Genomic DNA, 25580 nt, shown 5'->3' on the forward strand with positions numbered 1-25580 from the left:
GTTACCTGCTTGGGTGGTAGCTACCATGTGTGAGAAGTGTGGACAGTACCTTATGCAGAGGCTCGTGGTGCGCAGTCCTGATCAGGCACGGCCTCAAGTAACCATGAGCTGGACTGCTCAGCAAGGAGTTGTCACTTCAGTGCTTCAACAAGTCCTCCTGAAAGAGGTGAGCATATGAAGAATTTCTGAGGCCTGATAAAAACCTCTCCATGGAGGTAACTTCTGAGATAGTCAGCTTCATTTGTCCACTTGCCATTTTGGCCTTTTAACTTCAGTTACAGCCCTGTGATTCAGTACTTCTGGAATTTCCAGTTTAATATGTATTTTGCTGTCTGGCAGAAATTATAGTTGTTCTTACTTGGTGCATTTGAGGAAAAAGCCAGGGGGGATAGGAGGAAATGAATCAATATTTTCATGCAGCCAATGTTTCTTTTGAAGTCAGCACTGTAAATGAAAGTGATAGTTAAACCTCAAACACAGGTTTGGTAACAAACTACCTAAGCCTATCAATAAATCAGCTTCTCTTCTGTGAAGATTTTTTCCCCTTTGAAATTGTTTTACAAATAGTCTCATCTCATGTGATAAAGAGAGGATTATGTTTATGCCAAAAACTTCACAAGGCCTCCTCCCTGAGTGCAGATGAATAGATAAGTGAGCTGAAGTACCTGTAGAAAATAGATTTGACATGAAATAAGGGAAACCCCACCCTCACTGTGCCCCCCACTGCCTTCCCCCCCCTTCTGTCTAGAAACCAGAATCATGTTTTATTTTCCAGGGTGAAATCTGTGTTGTGTTATATTATTATATTTTACATTAACCTTATTATACTGAGTTTGTTGGTCTAATGAGCAAGGATTTTTATTGCAAGAGAGTTGTAGAACTGTAATGAAAAGTCATTATTTTTATCAATGTCCGGTCACTGGGCCAAAGAATGTGCTTTCTTTTATGCTTCTGTGAGAGGGTGAAGGTCTATGATCTGGACCTTGCAGAAATTCATTGTGGTCAGAAAACACCTTATGGCCAAAACGCTCTGAAAACTGTGATGGGGTAGGTTAATAGAGAATACTCTCTGAAGCAAGTTGCAAATTACAGTTTTATTTGGAAAGATGTCCCCAGACACCTGAAGAGGTCTCTAATAACTCAGTCTGGCAACCATTGTTTATCTGATGCAAGGCAGCCCCTGGTCTATACGATATAATTCTAAATCAAGCGAGTTTTTCAATGTAACAATCCTTTACCTTGAGCACAACTCATTTTGCATTTAACAGCATACAAAAAGATGTTTTCTTCTTTCACTGAGGGAAGCTGAACCCAAAAGAGATGGGACTTTGTGTACATCTGTCTGCTCTGAGAACACACCAATAAGAACTAGCTCCATGTTGTCACTGTAGGTGTTTCACATAGACACTGATTTCTTAATTCCAAATCTCTTTCCTCAAAAAAAGAAGAAGAAGAAAAAAATCTAACCCTGCTTCTTGGGCCCAAGGCTGTGCAGCTGATGGAAATCATTATGCCATGTATGAGATCTAAAGTAAAAAGAGTTCCTCATATGAAAACTAAAATTGTCTGGTTAAGTCTTTAATGAGGTATAATTACCTGCTTAAAGGGGAGGACTTTATCTTTGGCCATTTCATGGCCTTTCATAGGAACATGCAGAGAAAACTCCCCCAACCCAAATTCTGTCAAAACACAGCTGACAGTATAACTGTCATGTATACTCATGAGGGACAAATCTGCAAGGTCATCTGTCAGCCTGGCAACATAAAACATTCTGCAAGCCCCAGAGACTCCGAGTATCTGCTTGCAGACAGAATCCAAATGTTGGGCTTATCCACAGGAACATCCCCTAGGATGTCCTCAACACATGAACCCCTTACTTTTCCCACAGGCCAGACTTTGCTGTCAATTTTTGGTATTCATGGCAAGGGCTTGTGGGAAAGGATATGTATCCTAGTAGATGATAGTCTTCATTACTGATGTTCTTTCAGTTTATGTTTGGGTTCTTCACTCTCTTCTCTCTGCTTATTTGAAGTTCCCTTTGCTGTGACCTATTTGTCCCACAAGTCCTCTAGCTCTAGAGAAAGCAAGGCATGTGAGGGATAGAAAACAGGTAGGTAGGGATGGTTCTGTATTATCTCCTGTTCTGAGATTTTTTTTAACTGATGCAACAAGCTTCAGGTAACAGCTGAAGCTGAATGTTTACTTTTTACTCTATACATTGTCCACTGATAGTTTATAATTCTGCAGGCACAGTTCAACTTCTCATTTTGATGTGTTTTCAAAGTGTGGCCTGTTTTTTCAGAGCAACTATTTAAGACTGTCTTTCAGGGCTACCTTCCTACTTCTTCAAGTTGCTGAAAAGTTTGTTTGAGTAGAGGAACCAATTTTAATCCTTTAACAGCTGTCACAGTCTACTCATTTCATAAGTTTTTAAGGTTTTCCGGGGTCATTACATTATCTAAATCTTTTTTTTTTTTTTTCCAAAATAATTGTTTAGGTTTACCTATATGTTCAATATCAAAGTCATTGCTATATAGAAACAAAACATTCCTTTCTTCAGAAAATTGAAATCTGCTGTTCTCAGGAAAAAGGTACCAGCACTCTTGATGGCTCTGCCAGTGCAGTGAGGTGTGACAAGGTAATACATGTCTAGATACTCCAAACCAACAACATAGTGCTGTTTTAAAAGAGAAACTTAAAAGAGAAACATACTTCCTCCCAAACTGATTTGAAGGACAGATTACTGCTTTCACTCAAATTTTAAGGTTAATGTAAGATGGGATAAAATAATTCTATGTAGTCCTAGAGTTCCTTGTAGTGTCTCCAGCTCCAGCTAATTCCAAATGTTTTATAATAGAGCCTTAAAAATAAGCAAGAGCTAACCAAACAGAAATATCAGCTCTCAATCTATTTCTGTCTGCAATGCCTTAGTAAAGTCTATAGAAGAGTCTTCACAATATTTTCAGCCATTACTGTCACTAAAGTTCTTATGCAATCATCAACAGGTCTTTCTAAAGGCTGTACTTAAAGGTTCAGTCCAAATCTTCTTTTGCATTGGAGGGTAAGGTTTGGTATGAGAAGCTGAGTAGCATCCCTGTGAGAGTTATACTCATGAAAAACAACTGGGGTCACTTATGAGCTGTCTTTCCAGGAAGAATTACTTGTTACATATTCTATTTTACAGCTTGTCCTCTTTGATGGAGTACGGAAGGATGAAGCTCAGCAATCATTGGCCTTCCAGTGCAGTAGGTAGGCTCTTGGCACATGGGATCTGTAATGTACTACCTAGATTTCTGGAGCAAAAACTGAGACTCCTGGGACTCATATCAGTGAAAGATGCAGACTCCCTGACCTCACATAAGAATATGTTTGTGCATGCATGTTGCAGAAAAATGGAAGGAGGGCAGGGAGAGAGCACTGACCTTCTAGAGGCATACTGGTTCCTGACTCACTGCTGAAGCTGCCTCTTGTCAGTATTGACTTTTATAGTGAAGATTACAGCAAACCTTTTATTGATGGGTAGTTTATCATCATTTCTCCATCCTACTTACCATTTTAGATTTGCACTTGGACTCTGTGCCCTCATGTCTATTGGTCAAGTAGTTCACATCCCACACTTTTGTGAAAAGCAGTTGCCACTGCGTCCTGAATAGAGCAGTAATTCTGTTGTGAGCGTTCAGTATTTCAGACCTGCATGACTGAAGAGTTGCCACTTAAATTTTGTTTTGACAATGAAATTACTAACTTGGCAGATCCCATGGGAGAAAAGGCATAGGTGGTTTCGCCACTGATGGAGTTAGGGTAGGTACACTCGGGGCTCAGTACCTGAGGATTTCCTTGAGTAACTGAAGCATCTGCGACGTCCTGTGCACATGGGGGATTTAACAAGTCTGTTAATTTCCTGTAAGAAACCACTTTTTTATGTAGCAAAGAAATTGCTCTTGAGAGACAGCAGAACCTAATAACAGTTTGAGTGGGATTTGCTCTCTTTCTGTGTTGTGTTTCACTTTTTACGTTGCATAAGGGATGCTAGTCAACTAAGTTAAGTGGCACCATCATTTCAAAATGCCTAGGGATGCTCTGCTGCAGAAGGAAGAACCAATACAGTTCTGAGATCAGTGCATGACTCTACATTCTTTCACTGGTGTGAAACCAGTTTGTTTCCAGTTTTAGTGTTGAAGTAGAAGACTTGCACAGCTGGGTGAAATTGGTGCTCTTCTGCAGTTAGAATGGCTGGAAAGGATATTTCAGACAAAGCTTCAGAATCAGGGAAGCTGCACAGCCACTCTTGGATTTGGGGAAGAAAGCCAGGTGAGAATGAAGAAAGGATGTTTAATCACACAGAACCCTATGTTGTTTTGTTCCTTCCTACAAAGAATAGTTGCTGTGGTGTTGGAATGCTTCATTTGTGAGCTGAGAGCTGTGGAATATAAAAAGTAACGTGAAATGTTTTACATCTTGGTAGAGTCTCAAGTTCAGTACTCACCTTGTTAGAAAGATCTGGCAAATCATATGTGCCCTGGATACAGATCCCGTGTTTTGAACAGATTATCTCCCAGATAGAGAAGGTGGAAAAGAAAAGGAATATAATAATGAAGAAAGACAACATTCAACTACAACTCTAAACTTCTGAACATGGTAAAGTTGTTTTGGCCCATAATACTATTAAGATCAGGAAGTGTCTGAGGCCATAAACAAATTTTAATCAACGTGATCTCCTTCAGGGTTTGAACTTAGTTTCTAACATTAATAAACATGAGCTCTATTGCTGTTAGCTTTCTTCCCCTTTGCTGAAAACCTGGAGAATGTTTGAACATCCACATTATATACAAGGCTGTAGTAGTGTCTACACACATTTCACAGGCATAAATGAAAACCAAAGTTAGGAAATTGTATATTTAGATTTGCTGAATATATTTGTCATATGTCTTCCTTTAGATCATGTAATTCTAGTATTAACAAAACTATACTCCGTAGTCATAAACACATTTATTTTGTAGGAAACGGAGCAAGCTGTGCAGCAACATCCATAATGTGCATTTGTAGTGACTAAGTAGTGTGCCAGTTTTCTTTCTTATAGAAAAGCATCCTTTTTATTAGTATCTCCACCCTTGTTTGCAATTTGCGTAGCTTAATTGTTATGTTTCCGACTGAAAGAAAAAGGGGGAACTAAAACCACACAACTGTCTTTCCACGTACAATCTTTTTGCCCCCGGTCACCGCACGGTGTTTTTGAGAAGGTGCAGAAATGTTAACAAAAATGTCCATAGGCCAAAAATTTCACTGGAAAGACCACATTTTATAATCATTTAGATCTTGCGGGGTCTTATTTAAATAACAAGTAGATCAGAACTGTTTGTGATAATGACTAGATTTATAATTCAAAGCATCTAGGGAAATACAGGTAATCAAAAAAGTGGAATAACTTGTTGAGTTTTCTTTGAGTTGGTGGGAGAGTGAGTTTCTCTACTAACCACTGAAGAAACTGGAGGGAGTATTTGCCTTCTTGTATTCAACAGCACTATGGTTTAAATGGGGCCAAGGTTTTACAAGTTTCCATTGCTGATGCGATGCCTAGTATTCATTCACATTAAGGCCAGTCTATCCCATTCTGAGGGTGAAATGGCTCTAATGTGGGAGTAGGTGGTATTTACTCCCATTTTTAAGTCCTTTTTTAAAAAACTAGAGCATCATAAGCCATTTAAGTAAACAGGCATCAAGCTCTGGGAACTGAAATGTGTCAAAATAAAAACAGTAACAACAACAACAGTCCTGGTGGTTTGGCCTGTGCTCAAGAGCAAATGTGTGGGAAAATGAAATAATCTTCAGGCTGACTGAAGATGATCTGATGGAGAATAATGGGTAGGTAACTCAGTGATTAAATTATTTATAAAACATATATCTTACCACAAATGAGTTGCTGGAAGTCCAAGATGTGGGGCACATCCATCAGTTCTGAAATGTTTGTGACATTATGTCCAAACCTGGCACTTTCTCAGTGTGGCATTTTGTCTAGGTTTTGAAGTGTATATTCAGGTTTACAAATTCATGGGCACAGTCCTGTCATTGGAGACTGGCAGTATAAAATGGCAGCAGGCAAGGCAGAGAAGTGTGTTCTGCTTTGATCATTGCACAGGTTTTGTGGCTGCAGTTACAGAACTTATTCTAACCCTCCTGAAATGGCTGGTCACCATTCATTTTCTGCTTCTGTCATGAACTTCAAGTAATAAAAAGAAAAATAAATAAAAAAAAAGCCTACAAGACTGAAAATACTCAAACATTGCATAAAAGTTTAAGAAACATCTTAATTGTCTAAGCATGAGACATGTTTAACAAAACGACTTTCCTGATGGACCACTGGAGTTCACAGTCCCTAATTCAGCAAATTACAAACCAAAAGAAAATGATGGTTTGATATAAAAGTTCGTTTGGATCTGGTTAAGCAAATACAATTTTTTTTAAAGTGAAATACTATAAATGCTTTATTTATGTTAAATTATTATATTCTCATGTAGGTTTACAGGCATACTACAAAAGATTTTCAGTGTATTCCTTTCTAAGGATAATGAGTCAGTTTAAAGGAATTTTTGAGTCACAGAAATGCATGCATTGTTTTACATATAAGTCACTACAAAATAGGATCAAACATTATTTTTAAAGTTTAAAATATTTCTTAAGCAGGAATATTGCAAATATATGACCACGATTGTGGATTTCATGGCCTTCTACCTTCTGGTTATTTATACTACTATTATGGCTACAGCTGAAGAATAGGAAATGTGTAGATAAACAATTGATAATCCACATTTAACAAATTTACAAATAAGAAAATAACAGGGTTCTTAATTTCAGCTAGTTAGGAATGGGCTGCTGTTGAACAACACTGAGCAAGTTACTTTGCACTTTCTGGTACATTGTCTGTTTTAATCACCTCACCTCTCTCTGAAATGCCAGCCAAAACAAACCCCATTTTTTTCATTGCATTTTTAAGGATTTATTACTGCTGTTAAGTTTAAGAATTCCTCATTCCTTTTAGATATAAGCTGAAAACATTGAATAACCCCAGAGAATACTGTATTATCTTTTGAGGCCTCACTCCTTAAGACCATGTAATTGAAATGATTATAGCAGACAGACCTGGAACTGACAAAAGGAAGGGCTGATTTCTGTAGAAATTACATCCTGACATCCTAATTAAGACCTTCCTTTCTGATATCCAGTGGCATGTGGGGCAGCTTCCTTTCTCCCCTTTCCTTGACACAACTTGTCATAGAGGAATGTGAAGGCTGGGTGTGATCTTCCCAACATCAGAGTGAAAGGAAATAACATACCAAACAGTTGATGGCATATGTGCTGCTGAATCTAATTCTACCTCCACCCCTCTGGGTCACCACTCAGCAGTATTTCAAAAAGCTAAAGTCAATAGTAGTAACAAAAAGCACATTCAAGATCTGTCAGTATTAGAAGTGGAGATAGAAGGAGAGCTAATTAAGGCCTGAATTTATTGATATGCCACATGTTTTATTTTACTGAATAAGCTGCGCTCAGGCACTTTGCAAGTTCAAGAGGTAAGGAGACTTCTGCACCAAGAATGCACTGGGGAGTGTTGACTGCAACCCATCTTTATAGTGCTGGGTAAACTTGTTCAGCATGAATAACAGGGCTTCTTCTCCCAACAGGCTTTATTCCAAACTCAGTAGTGTGAGCAACCCCATTGCTGATAGTACTTTCTTTGAGGGAAACAATGGAAGCCGAGAGGTTTGCATCTTTTATTAACTTTCCCTCTGAAACTCTCTCACATTTCTCACATCTGATGCTGCTGCATTCATTTATGTGTGAACAACTCAGATCTATCCAGCAGATATTACTTTTTGACACCACCTTCCTGGAAAAGAGTGATTAGTCAAACAGCATTCCTGATGCATTCATGGAGGTAAAGATGTGGAGGGAGAGATACCACTGGCTGCCTTTCTAGGCAGAGCTACCTCTGCATAGTTTTGTTGCTTTCTGGCTGAGCTTCATGCTAAGCATTACAGACTGTCTTCAAGTTCCCTTGGCATCAGAAGTGGCAAGGAGATTAAACTGAGGCTTAAATGCCTTGCGTGGGCATCATCTCAATGAGCATCTGTGTACTTGTGGAAGGTGTACAGGGCTGTCCACCTGGCAGACCCACTTCATGTCATGGTGGTAACCACTGAGACAAGGAACCTGTTTGAATAACTGTTCATGTATCATAGCCTGTCTTTAATGGAATTATTGTGGCCATTACAGACCGACCCCAAACCCATGCCTGTGTAAACACATGGGCCAGAAAGGCTGCCATCTCAAGCATCTTACAGCCAAAGTTTAGCCCTTCTGTGCAATGGCAGGGGAGATTTAAGCTGTGGTGACAATAAGGACACCAAGAAGTTTCTAGGTCCCCCTTAACTACCTCCTGAGAGGAGGAGGCTTGTCTAGACTCAAGCCAATTGCACTAAATGATAAGCCAGCCATACTGTACAAAGTACATGCAGCTAAGCCACCCCAGGACGAAGCACACGTGTTAGCACTGAGTGCCCATTCACATCTGCTACCTCCTCTGCATGCTTTGATACAGTCTTTAATTTCACAGTAATTTGTTTCTCTCTTTCCAAGTACGTATTTTAGAATCCTGTATACCAAAGTTCCGAACAAAAATTTGTTTTTCACAGTGTTACCCAGTAAAATCACAACAGTAGCCATGCATTTTTTGAGTGCTCTATAATTTTTTGAAGAAAATTAGCCCTGCACTCTTGCACAACCTGACTATAATGATGGTCCACAATGCATGAATGATGAAAGAAAACGATTTGGCAAGGAATTAAAAAAATGTACAGATGAAAAGTACATTAAAATTTCCTTTCTAATCTTGAGAAGATATATAAACCTAGCAATATTAAGATGATTGCTTTGGGTTACTATAATTTGAATATCATTTAATCTCCATTTAAAATATCTGCATATTTTTTGTATGGCAAGCTTTGATAGCAAAGTCAGTGATAATTAGAGTTTGATGCTTTACTTAGGGACAATTTTGCTCATAACTCAGTGATGCTGCTGTAAGATATCTTGTGATAATTTGTCTGAGAAAGAATTACCCTATAACATTTAATCATTACTTGTTTGATGTGTGGTGTGGTTAACACGCTTAACATACCTGATCCAAATAACTTAGCCTTGATACAGAACTATCTCATCCTTTAAGTCATATTGATTTTTGCCACAGCAAAAAGAGCTTGCACTCCATAATGCAAATATATAGAACATGCAGATTTATATCTGTCCACAGATATGCTGAAGTTCTCTAGAGATTCGGGACAAGTACTGGTATCTAAACCCAAGGAATATGAATTAGAAGAAGCATTTCACAAACTTGCTGGAAGGAATATAAAGAATAAGACAACAAATTATGAAGGTACAATACACAGTACAAGTCCAGCTGTAAGAAACACACTGTGTAATTCCTATGGACTCAAGTTCCATAACTCAATAACATGATTTTAGAATTTGTTTTACGTCATCATTCAACACCTAAAATAACTGCAACCATAAAACGGAAGGGAAGCAGACAGGGTTACAGGAGTGCAGAAAACAGTGACATTGGAAAATCTGAAGTATTGCTATGGAAAAGAAGGAATTACTGAGTTACTTCCAAGCAGCACACACAACACATTTCAAGATACAAGTAAGGTGGCATTAAGGTTTTTCCATTTTTTTTTTTTTTTTGACTAGAAGAAGAAAAAAGTCACTTTGTTTAGCTATGGATAATCAGGGTTAAAAGAAACACTGGAGAAACAGTCACTACAGAAAAGCTGGATTAATGGTTTCAGCTGGTATTGACCATGGAGAAGGGCTCTTGCCCCACAGTCTGTCACTACAGGAGGAGACAATCTAGTTTTACATGTCAATTCAGAAGTAAATTTGAAAAGGAAAAGTTTTAGAAGGCATTGATAAAATGAATAGTAAAAAACTCACCAAGATCAAATCATATTAATGCAAGAATTACAGAAGGACCTTGATACAAATATTTATGTCACTTATACTTCAGTATAAGATGAATAGCATGGTACTAGTCTTTAAGAAAAGGTGTAGAGAAATATTGAAGACACAGACCAAAAAGCTTAGCTTTCTTACCCTGCAAATTTATAACTGTAACAGAATAATAGAACTGAATATTAACCATAATAAAATAGTAGAACCAAACATTTACTGTAGGTATGTATGACTTTTGCAGGGTGGGTGATTTTGCAGGTCATGCCTCACAAACCTAGTAGAATTCTTATAAGGAGCTGAAATTTTTTCCAAATGTAGATCCAAAGCATGAATCTGAATGTAAAAAATGCTTTGACATGGCTCTTTATTGAAGAATAATGAACTCAAGTTCTCACGGGAAAAGAGACCTTTTTTTTTCTGTGGAAAAGCAACTGATTAACAGATAAGAAATAAATAGTAACAACAAAGAGTCATCTTTCACAGTAAAGAAGATTGCCAGCAAGAATGAAGGTCCACCTCAAGGTTCTCTAGTACTGACATGTGCTGACCACACATGCTGCTCTTAAATGATCTGGTATGGGAATAAATTGTGAGTTGGAAATGTCTGCAGCTTAGACATAGTTATTGAGACAGTCCAATCAAAAGCTGGTGGTAGAAGGTTGAAGAAAGATCTTAGACCATTGAACAACAGAATGATAAAAAAGCAGATTAAATTTGGTGCTGGTAAGTGTGGAGTAGAGCACATGGGAAAAAATAACAATTATTGTAAGTACACAACAGCCTGTAAATTAGTGCTACAGAAAGAGACTTTTAAAAAACATTGTTTCACTTGGGATTAAACCCCCAGTAATACTGTTAGAAATTATTACTGTCTTCCAGTGGTGTAAAAGTAAAAGCAAGGGGTGGTTTCCAGGCAGAGGTATTAGCTTTGTCAGTAACTTAACTGCGAGAGTTCCGAAATATTAACAAAGAATTGGAGAAGGGGGAAAAAAAAAAAAAGCTGCACTGTGCTATTAAAAAGCCATGATTTATTTGTGCCTTCAATGTTGCATGGAAACCTGGCCAGCCTATTTCAGAAAAGTAACAACAAAACTAGAAGATAGGTTGAGAAGGTTGTCAAAGCTGAACAGAGGTATAGAATTACTTCTCTCTGAGGAGAAATAAAGTGGGACTCTTCATCTCAGATAATAACAGGTAACACATGACTGTGGGTATCTGATAGAAATGTCAAAATCCTAAATGGCACAGAGAGGGTGAGCAAAGCATCATTTCTCACAATTCAAGAGACTGGTCGGGTCAGGTAAAAAGTTATAACCAAATGAAAAGGAAACTACCTCTCCAAAAGGTATATAGTTAAATTAAGGTGTCTGTTGTAATGGATTTGTTAAAAGTAAACATGGATTAAAAAAGCCTGGGCAGTTTCACCAATTTTAGTCCATCACAGGAGCAAATTCCAGCTTGACAAGTCCCTAAATCACTCACTGAGGGAAACTGAGAAGATATATCAGCAGAAAAGTCACACTCTCCTTGCTCTATTTGTCACCCTCCTAAGCACCCACTGCTGGCTACTGTCACAGTCATTGTGGTGGGATAGATGAATGCTGTCTTAAGCCAAAGTAGGTGAATAATTTTAAAATCCAGCCCTGGTAGTGGAGAAACAATCAAAGAGGCCTTATTCTGACAGTATTCCAGCACTATGACTCATTTTTTTATCTAATGCAATCTTCATGCCAATTAATCATAAGGGTTTCTGAACAAATATTTGCATTTTAATAAGAATGATAGAAATTTCTGTGCTGAATATTATCTCAACTCTTCCTGTGCTTAGAGGAGCTGACTCACCTGCTGATGCTAATAGCCAGTTTGTACTTAATATGTTCAAAATATAAGGGTGTAAAATTACTCACGCTGCCACTTCATTAATTTACATATTAAATGTTCCCCATCCTACTGTTGTGAGTGAATAAATACAGAAAATGACAAATAACAGAGAAGAGATGGGGAAACTTATCTTTTGTGACTCTCTCTGAAACCATGCAAACACAGGGACAAGCAGCTATTGCTTTTATAACAAATATTTTAAGAGACAAGTATAGGTATTAAGCCAATAGCAGAGGTTTTTTCATTGGCCAATTTAAAATATTTGCATTTGGAATCACTGATAAGGTAATTTTGAAGTTGAGAAGAAAGTGCAACTTCCCTCAAAGCAGCTTTTGCTTGCATTTGCCCAGTCCTTATAGATCTAGATGTCTTGAAATCAAAAGTTGCAGTAATGCCATGTCACAATGCCACACTAGAAAATCACTTGCTTAGTCATTGCCCACTGGAAAGGAAACATACTATCTATCTTCTGGGAAAGTAAAAAACCTAGACAGGTCTGTTTTTTCATAGCCTGTCTCTAAATGGAAGGAACCTCCATTGTATTTCCTTGCACACCCACTCAGAAGTGGCTAGCATGGCCTCTTCAAATTAAAACATCTAATGGTTTAGCTCTATAGCATCAGGGACCCAGAAAAGCACCAGACATGTCCAGACTTTGCAGCAGGTGAAAGGTGTCTCAGCAAGGGAACAGATTCATTAGATTTACCATTGCTGTGTACTCTGCACCACCACTTACAGTAGGATAAAGAGAGCTGTGATTTTGCTGAAGTTTCTCCTTCTGATGTGGGGACCTTCAAACTTTGCACTGGACTAATAACTCTGCAAGGTTCAGAGGCTGTGCAGAATTACACCTGAAGTGTATGGAGGAGGAATAAATAATATATATGTACAGATATACTTAGGCACTCTCTCCGGACAGAAGAAATCCACAGGCAGAGGGTGGCAACTGTTGATGCCACCAAGTTGCATGCAGAGTGACAGGGCTCCCTGATGGCTCTCAGTCTAAAAGTGGCCAGGGATTTGCTGTTGCTGGGTAGAATAAGGAGTGGCCTTGGCAGGAGAGAAAAACTTCTTGAAAAATGCAGTCCTTCTGAGGGAAGTAGGATGGAGATTCCCAAAATTAAGTGCCTGTGGTAGGGGCAGATGGATGACTTGTGTCTCCCTGCTGGAGTACAGTTGAGTTTGGTCCTTTCAGATGCACTCTCTTTCTGTTTTTACAGTTTTCTGCCTGCATTAGGTCACTGAGTGAAGGGTGGCAGCCAAAGACAGTTGTGTGTGGTGTAGTGTGTATTTCATCTTCTCTTCAGGTCCCACCATGGTACATCAGGCTAAAGAAGTGGTGAGAAACCATGCTCTTGTGCTAGGATTGCACCAGCTACCAGTGCCCTTGGAGGAGTGAGAGGGCTAGAAGAGCAGCTTGTGTACCCGCAGACCATTACAAATTCTGCACTTGACCATTGTATTTTATATTTTTTTATATAAGGGTTTGTATGATTTTATATTTTTAGAGCCCAGGTTGAGTTGAGTGAGGGCTGTAATTTCACAAGATTTTTAAGCAATTTTGAATAGTTCCCACCAACTACACTGAAAGCCGCTTCTGTTTATAACTCTAGCATGTATAACATATGTATTATAGAAGCAGATAAAATTGTCATCTGTTTGCTATGAGAAACCGAAGTAAAGACCTTCAATACTGGGAAATGCCTAAGCTTTCAGTGAGACCTTAAGAAAAAGGCTTGATCTCCAAACCACAGCTGCTGGCTCTCATGAGATGGCTTTCATGTTAATTGTCTCCTCAAGGTTATTTCTCAGACTCTTGGCACTACTGTTGGCTTCCTTGGCTGGTTACTCAAGCCTGGCATTGTCTTCTGGTTATTCCTGGTATTCATCTTCCTATTGCTTATCTTGGCCTATCCACTCTCTTTCTCATCCTCCCTCAACAGAGCTGGCATTACTGCCTTCCCAAGCTTTTCTCTTAGAAGCTCTGACAAATTTTTTTCATCTCCCAAGGCACATCTATTAATTCCCGTAGCTGTTCCCTTATCTCTACCAAGTTTCTCACCTGTTAATTTCCCCAGAGCTTTGCATTATTACAGCACACTTCTTTGTTATTCCAGGACATTTCTTACCCCCCACAATACTTCCATTTCATTTACTTTTTCATATGTTCCACCTGCACATGGATTTAATCTCTTGTCATCCACTTCTTCCCCCTCCGTTGTAACCAGCTGGTATGGGTATAGTGGAATTGCTATGAAAAACCCTGCTTTGCAATTCCACTCAATCAGAGTAGCTCATGTTGCAGCTGAGGGTGGACTACATAGGTACTTGTGGTGTCTGTCTTGGTCAGAGAGTCGAGTGTCCCAGCCTTCAGGGACCATAGATGGGCAAGCAGAATGCCATAGATGTTGGCCTGTGAATGGCAGTAGGACAGAGAATAATATAGAGTTTCTGGCTATAGTTTTGCACAGAGACTTTTTTTAAATGAAAGAAAAATGTGTGAAGGCAGATGAAATCATATCTGCAACAGCAACAAAAGAAAAGTCTAGCAAGGTTTAACCATCAGTGCACTGCTTACTGTATTGACTCTTCCAGACAGCCTGTCCCAAAATACACAAAGAAATAGAGAGACATGCCTGCCTGTGTCCAGGCATCCATTTTCATTTATGATTTTACTGGTATCCTTTGACAGCTCCAGAGAATGAGGTGACTGTGCTAAGCCTAGTTTCTCTGGGAGCTACAGGTTCATGTGCCCTCCACACCCTTTCCAGACCTGATGGCAGTGTTGCCTCTTCTGTCTCCAGAGCTGTTACCCTTTCACCAGTCACAACAGCATCATTAGCACTGGGTTCAGTTGCTCTGCAGAAAACTGGCTTGTGGGCTCTAAGTCTAAGCAGCTCAAGGGCCTCCCCAGCCTGGTGGGCATCACTCCAAGTCAACAACATGCAAGTGAGAAAAGTCTGCCTTCAGTCTTTGCCCAGGACCTCTGCGAACTTTGTGCTTTCTCTTACTGTTGCACTGCATGCTTGTGTTGTTCAGAGAGGGTATGTACAATCTACTTGTGCTTGCTGCACTGTGAGACCAAAAGCCTTCTTACTTGTATGTTTTTTCCATTCTGCATTGCAATTCTGTGCTAAGCAATCATTTGTTATTACCTAATATATTCTATATTGAAGATAAAAGGTATATGCCATGAACAAAGACCATTAGTTTTAGCTAGCTTCTTTTCAGAGAAGTCAAAGGATTTTCTACACCGTGTATTTTCACTCTAGCATGCACTGAGTCCTACTTATCAGAGTTTACCATGTTCAGATAACATACTCTTGGAATTTGTGTGGGTTGTGACTTTAATTTGCTTATTAATGAAAAAGCAGCAACACATCAATGGCATTTGGGCAGATGAATCCCTCTGCTGTGATGAAGATGAAAGAATTTATTTTCATATTCAAAGAATGCAATTGTCCTGAGTTAAGTTCTCCTAATCAGAAACTAAAAACAACCCAGCTCTGATGAGCAATAGTAAGTGGGGAGAATGCAGGTAATCAAAAGAATGTGGTTTTACAAGTGAAGCACCTGAAAGTACGCAAGAGCTTCTGTGCTACGTACTCCTGGTCTAATAAAAATAAATAAACATAAATGAGAGTATTTTATTTTTATCATGTAAGAGTTGCAAAGCACAGTGACTCAGTGGTATGATTAATAAATTTTGTTGTTGGAGGCAAAAATAAAGTGCAATCATCCAGCAATAAGAAAAACATCTGAAATCAACCTTTCCTCGGTAATCTCCTACAAATTGTCATTTCTTGCTTTGGGCCATATCAGAAGCCTCTTACTAAATGAACCTTTTCTGGAAGAGCAAGCTTTCTATCTGAATAAGAGATCTCAACCTCCTAAATTAGAGGCAGAGCAATAAACTTCCTCTTGGAGGCTTTGCTCCACCTTCTCTCTGATAGTAAGAGACTAAGAGAAGCCATCTCTGAGAAAGCAGCTGAAACAAAACCAGATGGTGGGAGACATCTCCCATACATCATGGTAGTGTTAGCAGTGCTTTTACTGATCACTGTTAGCTGCAACTTGATGCTGTGATTTGTAGTTCTGTGCTTGCAGCCCAGAAAGCCAACCAAATCCTGGGCTGCATCAAAAGAAGCGTGGCCAGCAGGTCATGGGAGGTGATTCTGCCCCTCACCTCTCCTCTTGTGAAACCTCACTTGGAGTACTGTGTTCAGCTCTGGGGCCCTCAGCATAAGACAGATGTGGACCCATTGGACCGAGTCCAGGGGAGGGCCATGAAGATGATCAGAGGGACTGACCACCTCCTCTATGAGGACAGGCTCAGAGTGTTGGGGTTGTCCAGCGTGGAGAAGAGAAGGCTCCAGGGAGACCCTATAGCGGCCTTCCAGTGCCTAAAGGGGCTTATAAGAAAAATGGGGACAGACTTTTTAGTAGGGCCTGCAGCAACACGATGAGGGGCAACGGCTTTGAAGTGAGAGAGGGTGGATTTAAATTAGATGTTGGGAAGAAATTCTTCACTATGAGAGTGATGAGACAGTGGAACAGGTTTCCCAGAGAAGCTGTGGATGTCCCATCCCTGGGAGTGTTGAACGGCATGTTGAATGGGGTTTGAGGACCCTGGTCTAGTGGGAAGTGTCCCTGACCATGGCAGAGGGGTTGGAACTAGAAGATCTTTAAAGTCCCTTGCAACCCACACCCCTTTTATGATTCTGTGATTCTTTGGCAATGCTAAATGGACCAGCAAAGAAAACCACAAAATCAAAGCAAAGCCTCTCAGTGTCTGATTCTAGAAGATTTTGGAGAATTTTTTAAGGGTCTTCCAAACATTTTAAAAGACCTTGCTGTTTCAGTGAATATCCAAATCACAGAAGTCATGTAGGTATGATAATGTGCTGACTTCCTTGATATAAAATGTAGGGTGGTTTTGTTGTTTTTTTTTTTTGTGTGTGGGTGCTTTAACACCATTTACAGTTATAAGATGGTGAGATTGTAAAAAAAAATAAATCAAATTTGAAAATATATTTTTCAGTTTACAAAGATCTCAAAATTGTGACTACAACAGCAAAAGTAAATGGAATTATCTATGTTTTGCATCTAAAATGCTTCTACTTGTTATACATATACATGTTCTTAGGCAGTCACAGGAAATGGGTTAAAATTTTTAGTGTTCAGTAATAAATCATTGTCTTAGGCCACTGTTCAACAATTCAGAAAAATTAGACCTTTTGGTGCCTTGGGGGCTAATTTTCCTCACTCACAAACATGAATTGGTTGTCTTAACCGATAATATTAAGTAGACAAAAAAGGCAACATGCTTAATTCAGGCTGACATGCAAAACGAATTCCTCAAATCCATCCATTTCACAGTCCTTGCCTTTACAGAGGCAGTGGCCGAGCCAGTGCCTTGCTCTCCCTCCTCCAGCCAACCCTGGCTCCAGCTCTCCTGGGTGGGCAGCTCCTACCCTTGTCCTCCCAGCATCTCCCTGCTTGCCAGGTCTGCAGGCAGACCTGGCTGGCCTCTGCTTCAGAGATATGGGGAATTTTAGGTATCAATGCCTACATATACGTGGAGGAAAGTATTTTTAATCCTGAACAATACTGTCAAAATATTACAAGGCAGAGGTTTCATCAACACTCCTCTTCTAAACACCACTCTTTCTAAACAACACTCTTCCCAGCAGCCTCCTGGGAATGCCTGAGCTCCAGAGAAAGGAACAGCCAGCTGCATCCCCATACCCTCTGAGCTCTGTCTTTCAAGTGCACACACCAGAAACATGCTTTAGCTCCCAGAAACAAACTCTCATGTCACACTTTACCTTTCACAGAGGAGGGATTTTGAAGGACTTCCAAGGTAGCAGGGTTGTTGGTTTTTTTTTTTAACTCTTAACTGGAATGTCTAGACCAGGTTTCTACACTTCCCAGTGGTCATAAAATTATCTCAACAAAATGCTGTATAAACACAAGACTCCCTTTTATCTGAGAAAAGGAGTCTGGATTGCTGAACTTTTGGCTGCCACTTCCGAACCTTCACGTGAACTCCACGATTTTGCTGGTGACCACTGCACTTGGCAGAAGTACATAAAGGAAACTTGTATCCCTGAACCTATACTTGATCTACACATCTTCTAGCAGGTTACAATGAGCCACTGGTTCTCAAAGTACTGCCTAAGATGCAGCAGTGTTTTGGGAAACAATGCTGAGCTTTGTGAAAGACTGACACATGGAACATCCAATGCTGCATCTAAACTCTGATAGGGGAGCAGTAACAGGTATAGAAGACTCATCTGTCCATGCCTGTCAGTAAAAGGTAGTTGTTAGGGATGTGACAGTCACACCAACATCGTCTGTACACAGAAAAAAATAGCACTGTAATGTGAACAGCAGAAAGCATTTTACAAGAGAACTGCTTTTGCCGTCTTGTACTACTTGGCCCTGTTTTGAAGTTAATAATATTGTTGCAATTTTTTCTTAATGAGTAGCTTGGCATCTCCTGGAGTCTTAGGAAAAGCCCTTTGAGCACAAGAAATATTTGGTGCACTGGTTCTCATGAAGAGTATGGTTTTGCTTTTTTTTTCTGTGTTGAAGGGCTTTGAGATCTCAACTAGTAAATTCTGCAATTCTTTTTTCATGAAACAATGATTTTAAAATTAATAATTCCACAATCTGGAGAGCAGGGCTGCCAGGATTCTTAGCTATTGCTTTTGTGTTTTGCAGGCAGACTCACATGAACAGCAATTTAGCTGCCTTGAGTATGGCTTGTGGCTGCAATGGTGCGGGACTAATTTTGGGCTGAAAGACCCCTTCAGGAGCCCAGGTGAAGAGGTGGTTGGTGCCCAATAGTAAAACTATCCCTAATGTGGGCTTGCTGTATAAAGACGTAAGTATTGACACATAACCTGAGATGGGGAGGGAGGGCTGCTAAATGCAGTTTGACAATGCAATGTGCTCCTGTGCAGGTGGTAAGGTTCACCCCTCAAAAATAGCTGTACAGCCCTTGAAAAGACAATGGGAATTTACACGTGCAAGTGAGAGAGCAGCTGAGCTGAGGTACTAGAGTTGTGACACTGCGTTTTTCCTCTGCTTCTTTACTCATGGTTTTCATTAAAAATTGTCAGGAGTGCACACAGTGGGCCTGTGGAAGAGGAGATATGGAAATCCCATCTTCCTGACAGAGATGACAGCCCATGTTGGGCTGTATGTTTTCTACATATTGTAACTACCTAGACAACAGGTATGGTGTCTTGCAAGCGTGTGAGTTCCCAGCATAAGGCAACAGGGATCTGGGCATGAGTAAAGCACACTGTTCTTGCTAAACCATTGCCTGAGAAGTGGAGATGGATTTCCCATCTGCAGAAAAATCCCAAAGACCCGTTCTCTAGCTTCTCCAGCAATGTGCAAGGACTTGGGCTCTGAGCTTACATATCCTTATTGTATGCAACAGCAGCAGCCTCCTGGCCATTATTTATTTTTCTTGCATATGTGTGAGGAAGAACTCAATACCTTTTGGATATTGTGGTTTACACCAGCATTATTCATGTCTTTTCCCAGGCCTTTATAAGCTGGGAAAGTCACCTTGTGTTCAACCAATACTGGGTGTATCCCACTGCAGCTATTGTCAGGCAGCCAGCATTTCATCACTTGGCAGGCATGTTGCAGTCACATAATGGAGGCAGGAACTCAGCTGAAATTAAGTAACGCTAAGGGCTTGTCAGAAATGTAAATGATATTGCACCTATTGTCAGCGACATATCCTCCATTGTTCTCACAGTTGTTTCCCAGTTGAAAAAATGCTGGGGAGCCTGCATGATGAAACCAATGCTTGTTCACTGTAACATGCTCCATCAGGAACAGCTAACTGATCTCACACTGCAAGTAGCATAGGTCTGTGGCATGGAAAGCCGAATACTGAAACCCAGTGTTCATAGTGCTGCAAAGCTGCACCTGTGTGGATTCCGCTGGCTGTGACAGCGTCTTAGGGAAGGCTGAAAATGCGCATTTTGCCACAGTCTTGGGAAGGAAAGGTGGTTCCTCCTGACTTGTGCTGGAAGTAAAGCTAGAAGGGTCTCACTAGCTTTGGTCCAGAGGAGGAAGGATTGCTCTTCATGGTAAAGTGAAAGAATAGGAATTTAGATGACAGCCAAGTGAAGAAAAACTCTAGCCCCAGTAAGTTCACAAGGGATTTCTGAGTACAGTTTGTTTAGTTGTCCTTAAAGAAACGAAACCTGAAATGATGGTGTTTTTTAGAAACTGAGAATAAATACACAGGCTTGTCAACAGATGTGTTATTCACAGAAAAGTGGGATGCCACTTTCTGCAAGCATGTTACTTTCAGGCACCTTGCTGTAAGTATTTCTCAGAATTTTCCTTATGTGAACGTTGAGATGTTGGAAACACTTCTTATGCTGAAAACAGAGGAAAGTACCTTGATTAACTTACTGAATATATTTTTGCAATAGTTCTTGTTGAAGTGGTAGGTGTTTTGAGCTCTCAGGTTTTTAAACCATTTTAAACAACTCAGTTTTTAAATGGGGAATTGCTTTGGAAAGGAAGGTGAAGATTTCATCCTGGAAATGTCAGATTGGTTGGTTTAATAAATGTAAATTTCTTACTGAAGGTTTTGTTTTAAAAATGGAGAGATCCTTAAATGCCAGTGCCTTCCCACAAACAGTTTCTGCTTGCCTTCTGACAACCACAATATTTTGTCAGAAGGCATCCCATCAGTTCTACCTGCAAGCACTTCTGTTGCTCACAAGTACCTCAGGCACTCAGTCAGTAGGTCGCAGAGAACAGGATGAGTTAGTGGGTCATTACTCTTTGGACAGTTTTTTTGGTCAGTGGCTTTTAATGCATAAGAATTAAGGTAAGTTGGCAGAGAAAAGGGAGAATAATTTCCCAGTTCTTCTTCCTCATATGCTTGCAAAATGTGAAAAAGAATGCCACTCTTTCAGATTTCTTTCCCTATAAATTTTAAAAATTTCTTTCCCTAAATTTCCCCTCTTCGATCCTCTCCAAGTTTCTTTCATGCCTACTCTACTAGTGGGTAATTCAGTATATCTCAGAAAAATTCATTCTAGCTATTTCATTAGGACAACAGAAATGCTAAAGTCAGATGCAAGTAATGGCATCGTGTATGTACATTGCAGAAGTACTGCTCATCACTTTTTAGAGGAGTTTCCCATGAGGTAATGGCATGAGTCAGCGTGGAGGCTGTACAGCACAGACACAATGAAACAGGGGTAATTTGCACAGAGATAAGTGTGATTTGTTTTGTGTCTGTTGCCTTTGACCAGTTCTCTGATCATACCAAGCCCTCTTTTTTTTTTTTTTTTTTTTTTTTTTTTTTTTCCCCAGCAGTGGTGCTTGCAAGAGGAATAAAAATACGGGGATAGTGTTCTGTGGCTCTGCATCCCTGGAAGAAACTGCAAGGACTAAATTAAGGAAATTAGTTACTTGTAGGTACCTGCCAGACAGTGAGTGCACAAGGTCAAATTTGGTCTGTGGAAAGATGCAGGCAACGTTTAGCAGCCTTGGTGAAGGTGACGTGTTTGTTCCTGTTTTGGTGGGAGCTGGCCTAGATATATAAAAATGCTTTGTTGTAAGAATAATCCTTTTTTTATCAGAAATAGCTCCTCAGTCTAATAATACAACACATGCAAAACCACCCCGTGCATCAGTCAGATCTTTCTTCCTTTCCATTTAACTCCCCTTTGCCTTGCTAGGTGTGAATGGAGCTGCGCTGCTCTGAGTCCCCCACCACTCTGGAGGACAAAGTGCAAGGCCTTGCATTCACATCAGATTGGTTTTGATCTTGATCCTTCACCTTTCCTCTTTCTATAGCACCATGATAAAATGTAGCAACTATTTATTTCATGGTAGACTTTCCATGCCATTCATCTTAAGCCTTGAAGAGCAGAGACACAATACAGACATGCACCTTTCTTACTGATAAGCCTCAATGCAGATTACTTTGTGATACCACAACTTTCAATATTTTTTTTTTAATTTAAAATACATTCTTCTATTAATTTCTAGATCCCTGCTCTGTAATGGGTCACTTGTCTGTAATTTGAATTTTAAACCTGTCATCAGAGAACTGCTTAGCAACCTGTTGCAGGTATCTTTCTGCTTCCATCTCATCTGCCTTTAATCCACTGAGTGGGTGTTTGCCTTTGATTGTAAGAAAGTTCCCAGATGTATCACCTTTCATTTCCAAATACGTGAAAGTAATTTCCAGTTGCTTGACCATTTTACCCATCCTGTCCAAACTTAAGGCCTAGAAAAGGGGATTCTGCAATGTTCCCAATGATGATAAGATTTTGGGGATGTTTCTTGACCTCATGAGACTGCACAAGATATTTTACCAGAGGATTTCCTTTTTGTTTGTATGGATGAAATTGCCAGGTTGGGAAACTATAATCTCAAGAAAATGGGAGAATTTATTTCAATGCTTGGGCTAAGAAATAAATCCCCAGTCCCTTGAGGAACTGGTAACTAAGTCAAATTGCCCAAGGCTTTGCAAAACCCAACTTTTTCCACATAAAAAAAAATAATAATAAAATCACAATTTGATTGGTTAGGTAAACATTATTTATGTGTTTACAACTTTTGGTGTATGATGCATGGAAGAGAGGAGGAAAATGACCACAGAAAATTACTTACAGAAACCTGTAAGTATACAGTAGCACTAAACACTTTTGGTTAAATGTGTCTGGGTTTAGATTCATGTCCTTGGACAACCCCAACACATAGTCCTCTTAATTTTGGTCAGAATGGTCCTATTTATCTAAACTGATTCAAAACAAATGTTATTAATTGAACACAGATGGAGTTTTGCTATATGAGATAGAGAATAAAGAAGACCAAAATGGCTATTGAATGACTTTAAAAGTGATCTTAAATATTTTTATCATTCTTTACACAAACAGCAAATGTCACTACTGTGTTTTTTCGTGAAATTACAAAACCCCCATATGATCGTTGTTGCCATGGAGCTGTAAGTTAGGTGGCACTGAGACCTCCTGCTCGGCTTTCAGCTGAATTTTTGCAGTGCTGAAGAGCTCACTTTGTGCCACAGTCAGACGAAACGAGAAAAGCTGCATTGTGCCACCAGCATCTGCCAGTGGGTAGGTTCATGATACAACTACTGAACATGCTTGTATCTAAAAACAAACAAACAGCTTACAAAAAGAAGCAGGGAAGAGTGCATTAAAAATGTATTTACTGTGAACATGCCCTTCAGCCTCCCATTAAAGAGTGCGTGTTGGGATTTGTTCCTCTCCAGTTGTTGTGCGATGCTTTCTTCAGACTGGCAGATGAGGGGTTTTCCTTTCATGCCGTTGGGCCTGGATCACATGCAGGAACATGATTATGTTAAAAATCTGATCAGTAAAGCAAAATTCCACTTGAACCTGAAAGAACAAAATGACAGGCATCTGACTGCAGCTCGAGGCACAGAGTCATCAGGGGGCTCTTTGAACCCTTGCACAACATGAGATACGTAAGGAATCACACAGACTCATGAATTTTGGACGTTGTACTTCATCTGTTGACGCTGGGATAATTTACAAGCCAGAATTAGGGTTGATCCCTCCACTTTGGGGTGAGCACTACTGTGCCATGCAAAGCACCCACACAGTGCGAGAGACCTTTCCCCTCCCCTCATAGCACCCACATCTCCTCCCTCCTGTCCTAAGGGTCTCTATCTCCTTGCTGATGCCCTGCCCTCCCTGCTGTCCTCAGGGAGCATCCCCTCTCCTTCTCTGCCCCATAAACAGCCCACCCCTCATCCCCTTGCTGCAGGAGCTGGGCTCATACTGCCATGTGCGTTTAAAAGGAGAATCTGCTCATGCCAGCATGACGGAGGGCACTGTTAAACTGGCTCACCCTCACTGTCGGTGTTTCTGTGTTTTGGAGGAAGGCTAGTGCTAGGGATGGCAGGCAGAGGACCAGCCGCCATGCTTGCACCGCGGGGAGCAGGATGTGTGCAGCAGGTCTTGGAGTCAGCTCTGCTGAGCAGATTGCAGTGTGCCTTCCACAGAGAGGCACTGACTGGGGAGAACAGTGATTCGAAAGATCATGCAAAGGCTTAGTGCAGAGCTTTCACAAATAAAATTGCAGGCAATATGCGATCTGCATTGGTCCTGAATTGCAATGTAGGTCTGCCTCACATTTTCCCTTGAAAGTAATCAACCTAATGAATTCTGCAGTGGCACTTACTTTATTATGAAAATGACAGAGCAAACCCCAAATGAATGCCATCCTCTGTTCCACTGTTTCTATACCTGTAGTGCAAAGAACATTGAAAGGTGGTCCACAGAGTGCTTTCCAAAGTAATAAATAAGACATGATTTTAAGGCTTAGGATTTTAATTTACTGTGCTTATTTTATTGCTTTCATTTCATTTGTTTGCTTTCATATGAAGAAGTGAGAGAGAGTATATCAGTGTGATATTAAATCTATCTATACATTATTTTCTCTTTTTCACATAAGTCATGAAATTAATAAAATGAGTTCAATATTAATAAAATTTGAATTCAGCCCTGTTGTCTACTAGCAGAATACACAGCTCTTCCTTTATGCTTATGGAATTTTTCCTCAGAAAAAATCAGGCTATCTTAAGAGTTAAGGAAAGCTGACAGACATTGTTTAAATGGTTGCGAGGGGTGGGTAAAGTGATTTCCTCTGGGATACTGGCAGAAACTCTCTAAATGTTCAAGGGAAGAAGCTTTCACAGCTTTTCTGGTGAGACAGTCCTGCAGCTCACTAGCGCTTATTGAGTCTTTCCTGCCCTTTAGGCCCACCCTTCCTTTATTTTCTTATAGTGAGATATTAATTTGTGATAGTCAGATATAACAGGAACTGGTCATGTTTGCAGCAAGTCAAAACTATGTAATTTTGCATACTGCTACTAAGGTTTTCTAGCATAAAATCCAATAATTCTTGCTGGCTAAATTACATTTTTATCCTGCTCCATGTGGCAGGGCTTTCTTAGGGAAATGAATTTGCTTTAGTTGGCTTGAAATATGAATAAAACTTAACAGAAACCTTTCCCTGAACCTTTCTTCTCTGTCTAAGCCTACTTGCACATATAGTAATTCTGTATAAAGGTCACTTCCAATTTTCTTCACCCTGAAGGCTTCCCAGTAAAACCTCAGAAGATGTCCTGACAAGCTCTGCCTGACATCTTTGCCTCCAGTTTCAAAGGGATGATGACACCACTGTGTTTGCCTCCCTGGGAACCTGGCAAAAGGACAAGAGTGCACAAAGAGTCTTCACTCATTAAAACATACAGAGACATTGTACAAAGGAGCCTTTCCCACTTATCCCCAGGTAAGTTTTTAAACAACAGAAAGCGGGGAAGAGAGGAGAAGACCTTTAATGCATTGTCTTTTGTATTAGTGATTTCCACAGGACTTTAATCATAGCAAATCTCAAGTTTCTTAAGATCTTATGAACTGTTTAATCACACATGCACATATTCCTTCACCTCTTAACTGCATAAAAGTTGGAGAACAAATTAACACAGGCATACAAAGTTTGTGAGCTGCAATGTTGTGAAGTGCAGTCCTACTGTAACCCCAATGACGCAGGTCATGAAGTGGTGGCACTGCTGTTAGCAAGTGAAAGTCATCTGACTTCAGTGGAAATGCACTGACCTGTTTCCCAAGCCAGTTTGG

The 25580-nt window shown here is 40.0% G+C and overlaps 1 long non-coding RNA gene across 1 annotated transcript in view; it reads left to right on the plus strand.

Moving 5' to 3' along the window:
• LOC308056958 overlaps positions 1-25580 on the plus strand; it is a 68635-nt gene that overhangs the window by 24481 nt on the left and 18574 nt on the right. Inside the window, exon 2 of the long non-coding RNA XR_013925040.1 lies at positions 1-25233. This is a non-coding gene — a long non-coding RNA (uncharacterized lncRNA). The remainder of the gene's footprint in view (positions 25234-25580) is intronic.

Source organism: Falco punctatus (assembly GCF_963210335.1).
Source record: "Falco punctatus genome assembly, chromosome: Z".
Classification (NCBI taxonomy): domain Eukaryota; kingdom Metazoa; phylum Chordata; class Aves; order Falconiformes; family Falconidae; genus Falco; species Falco punctatus.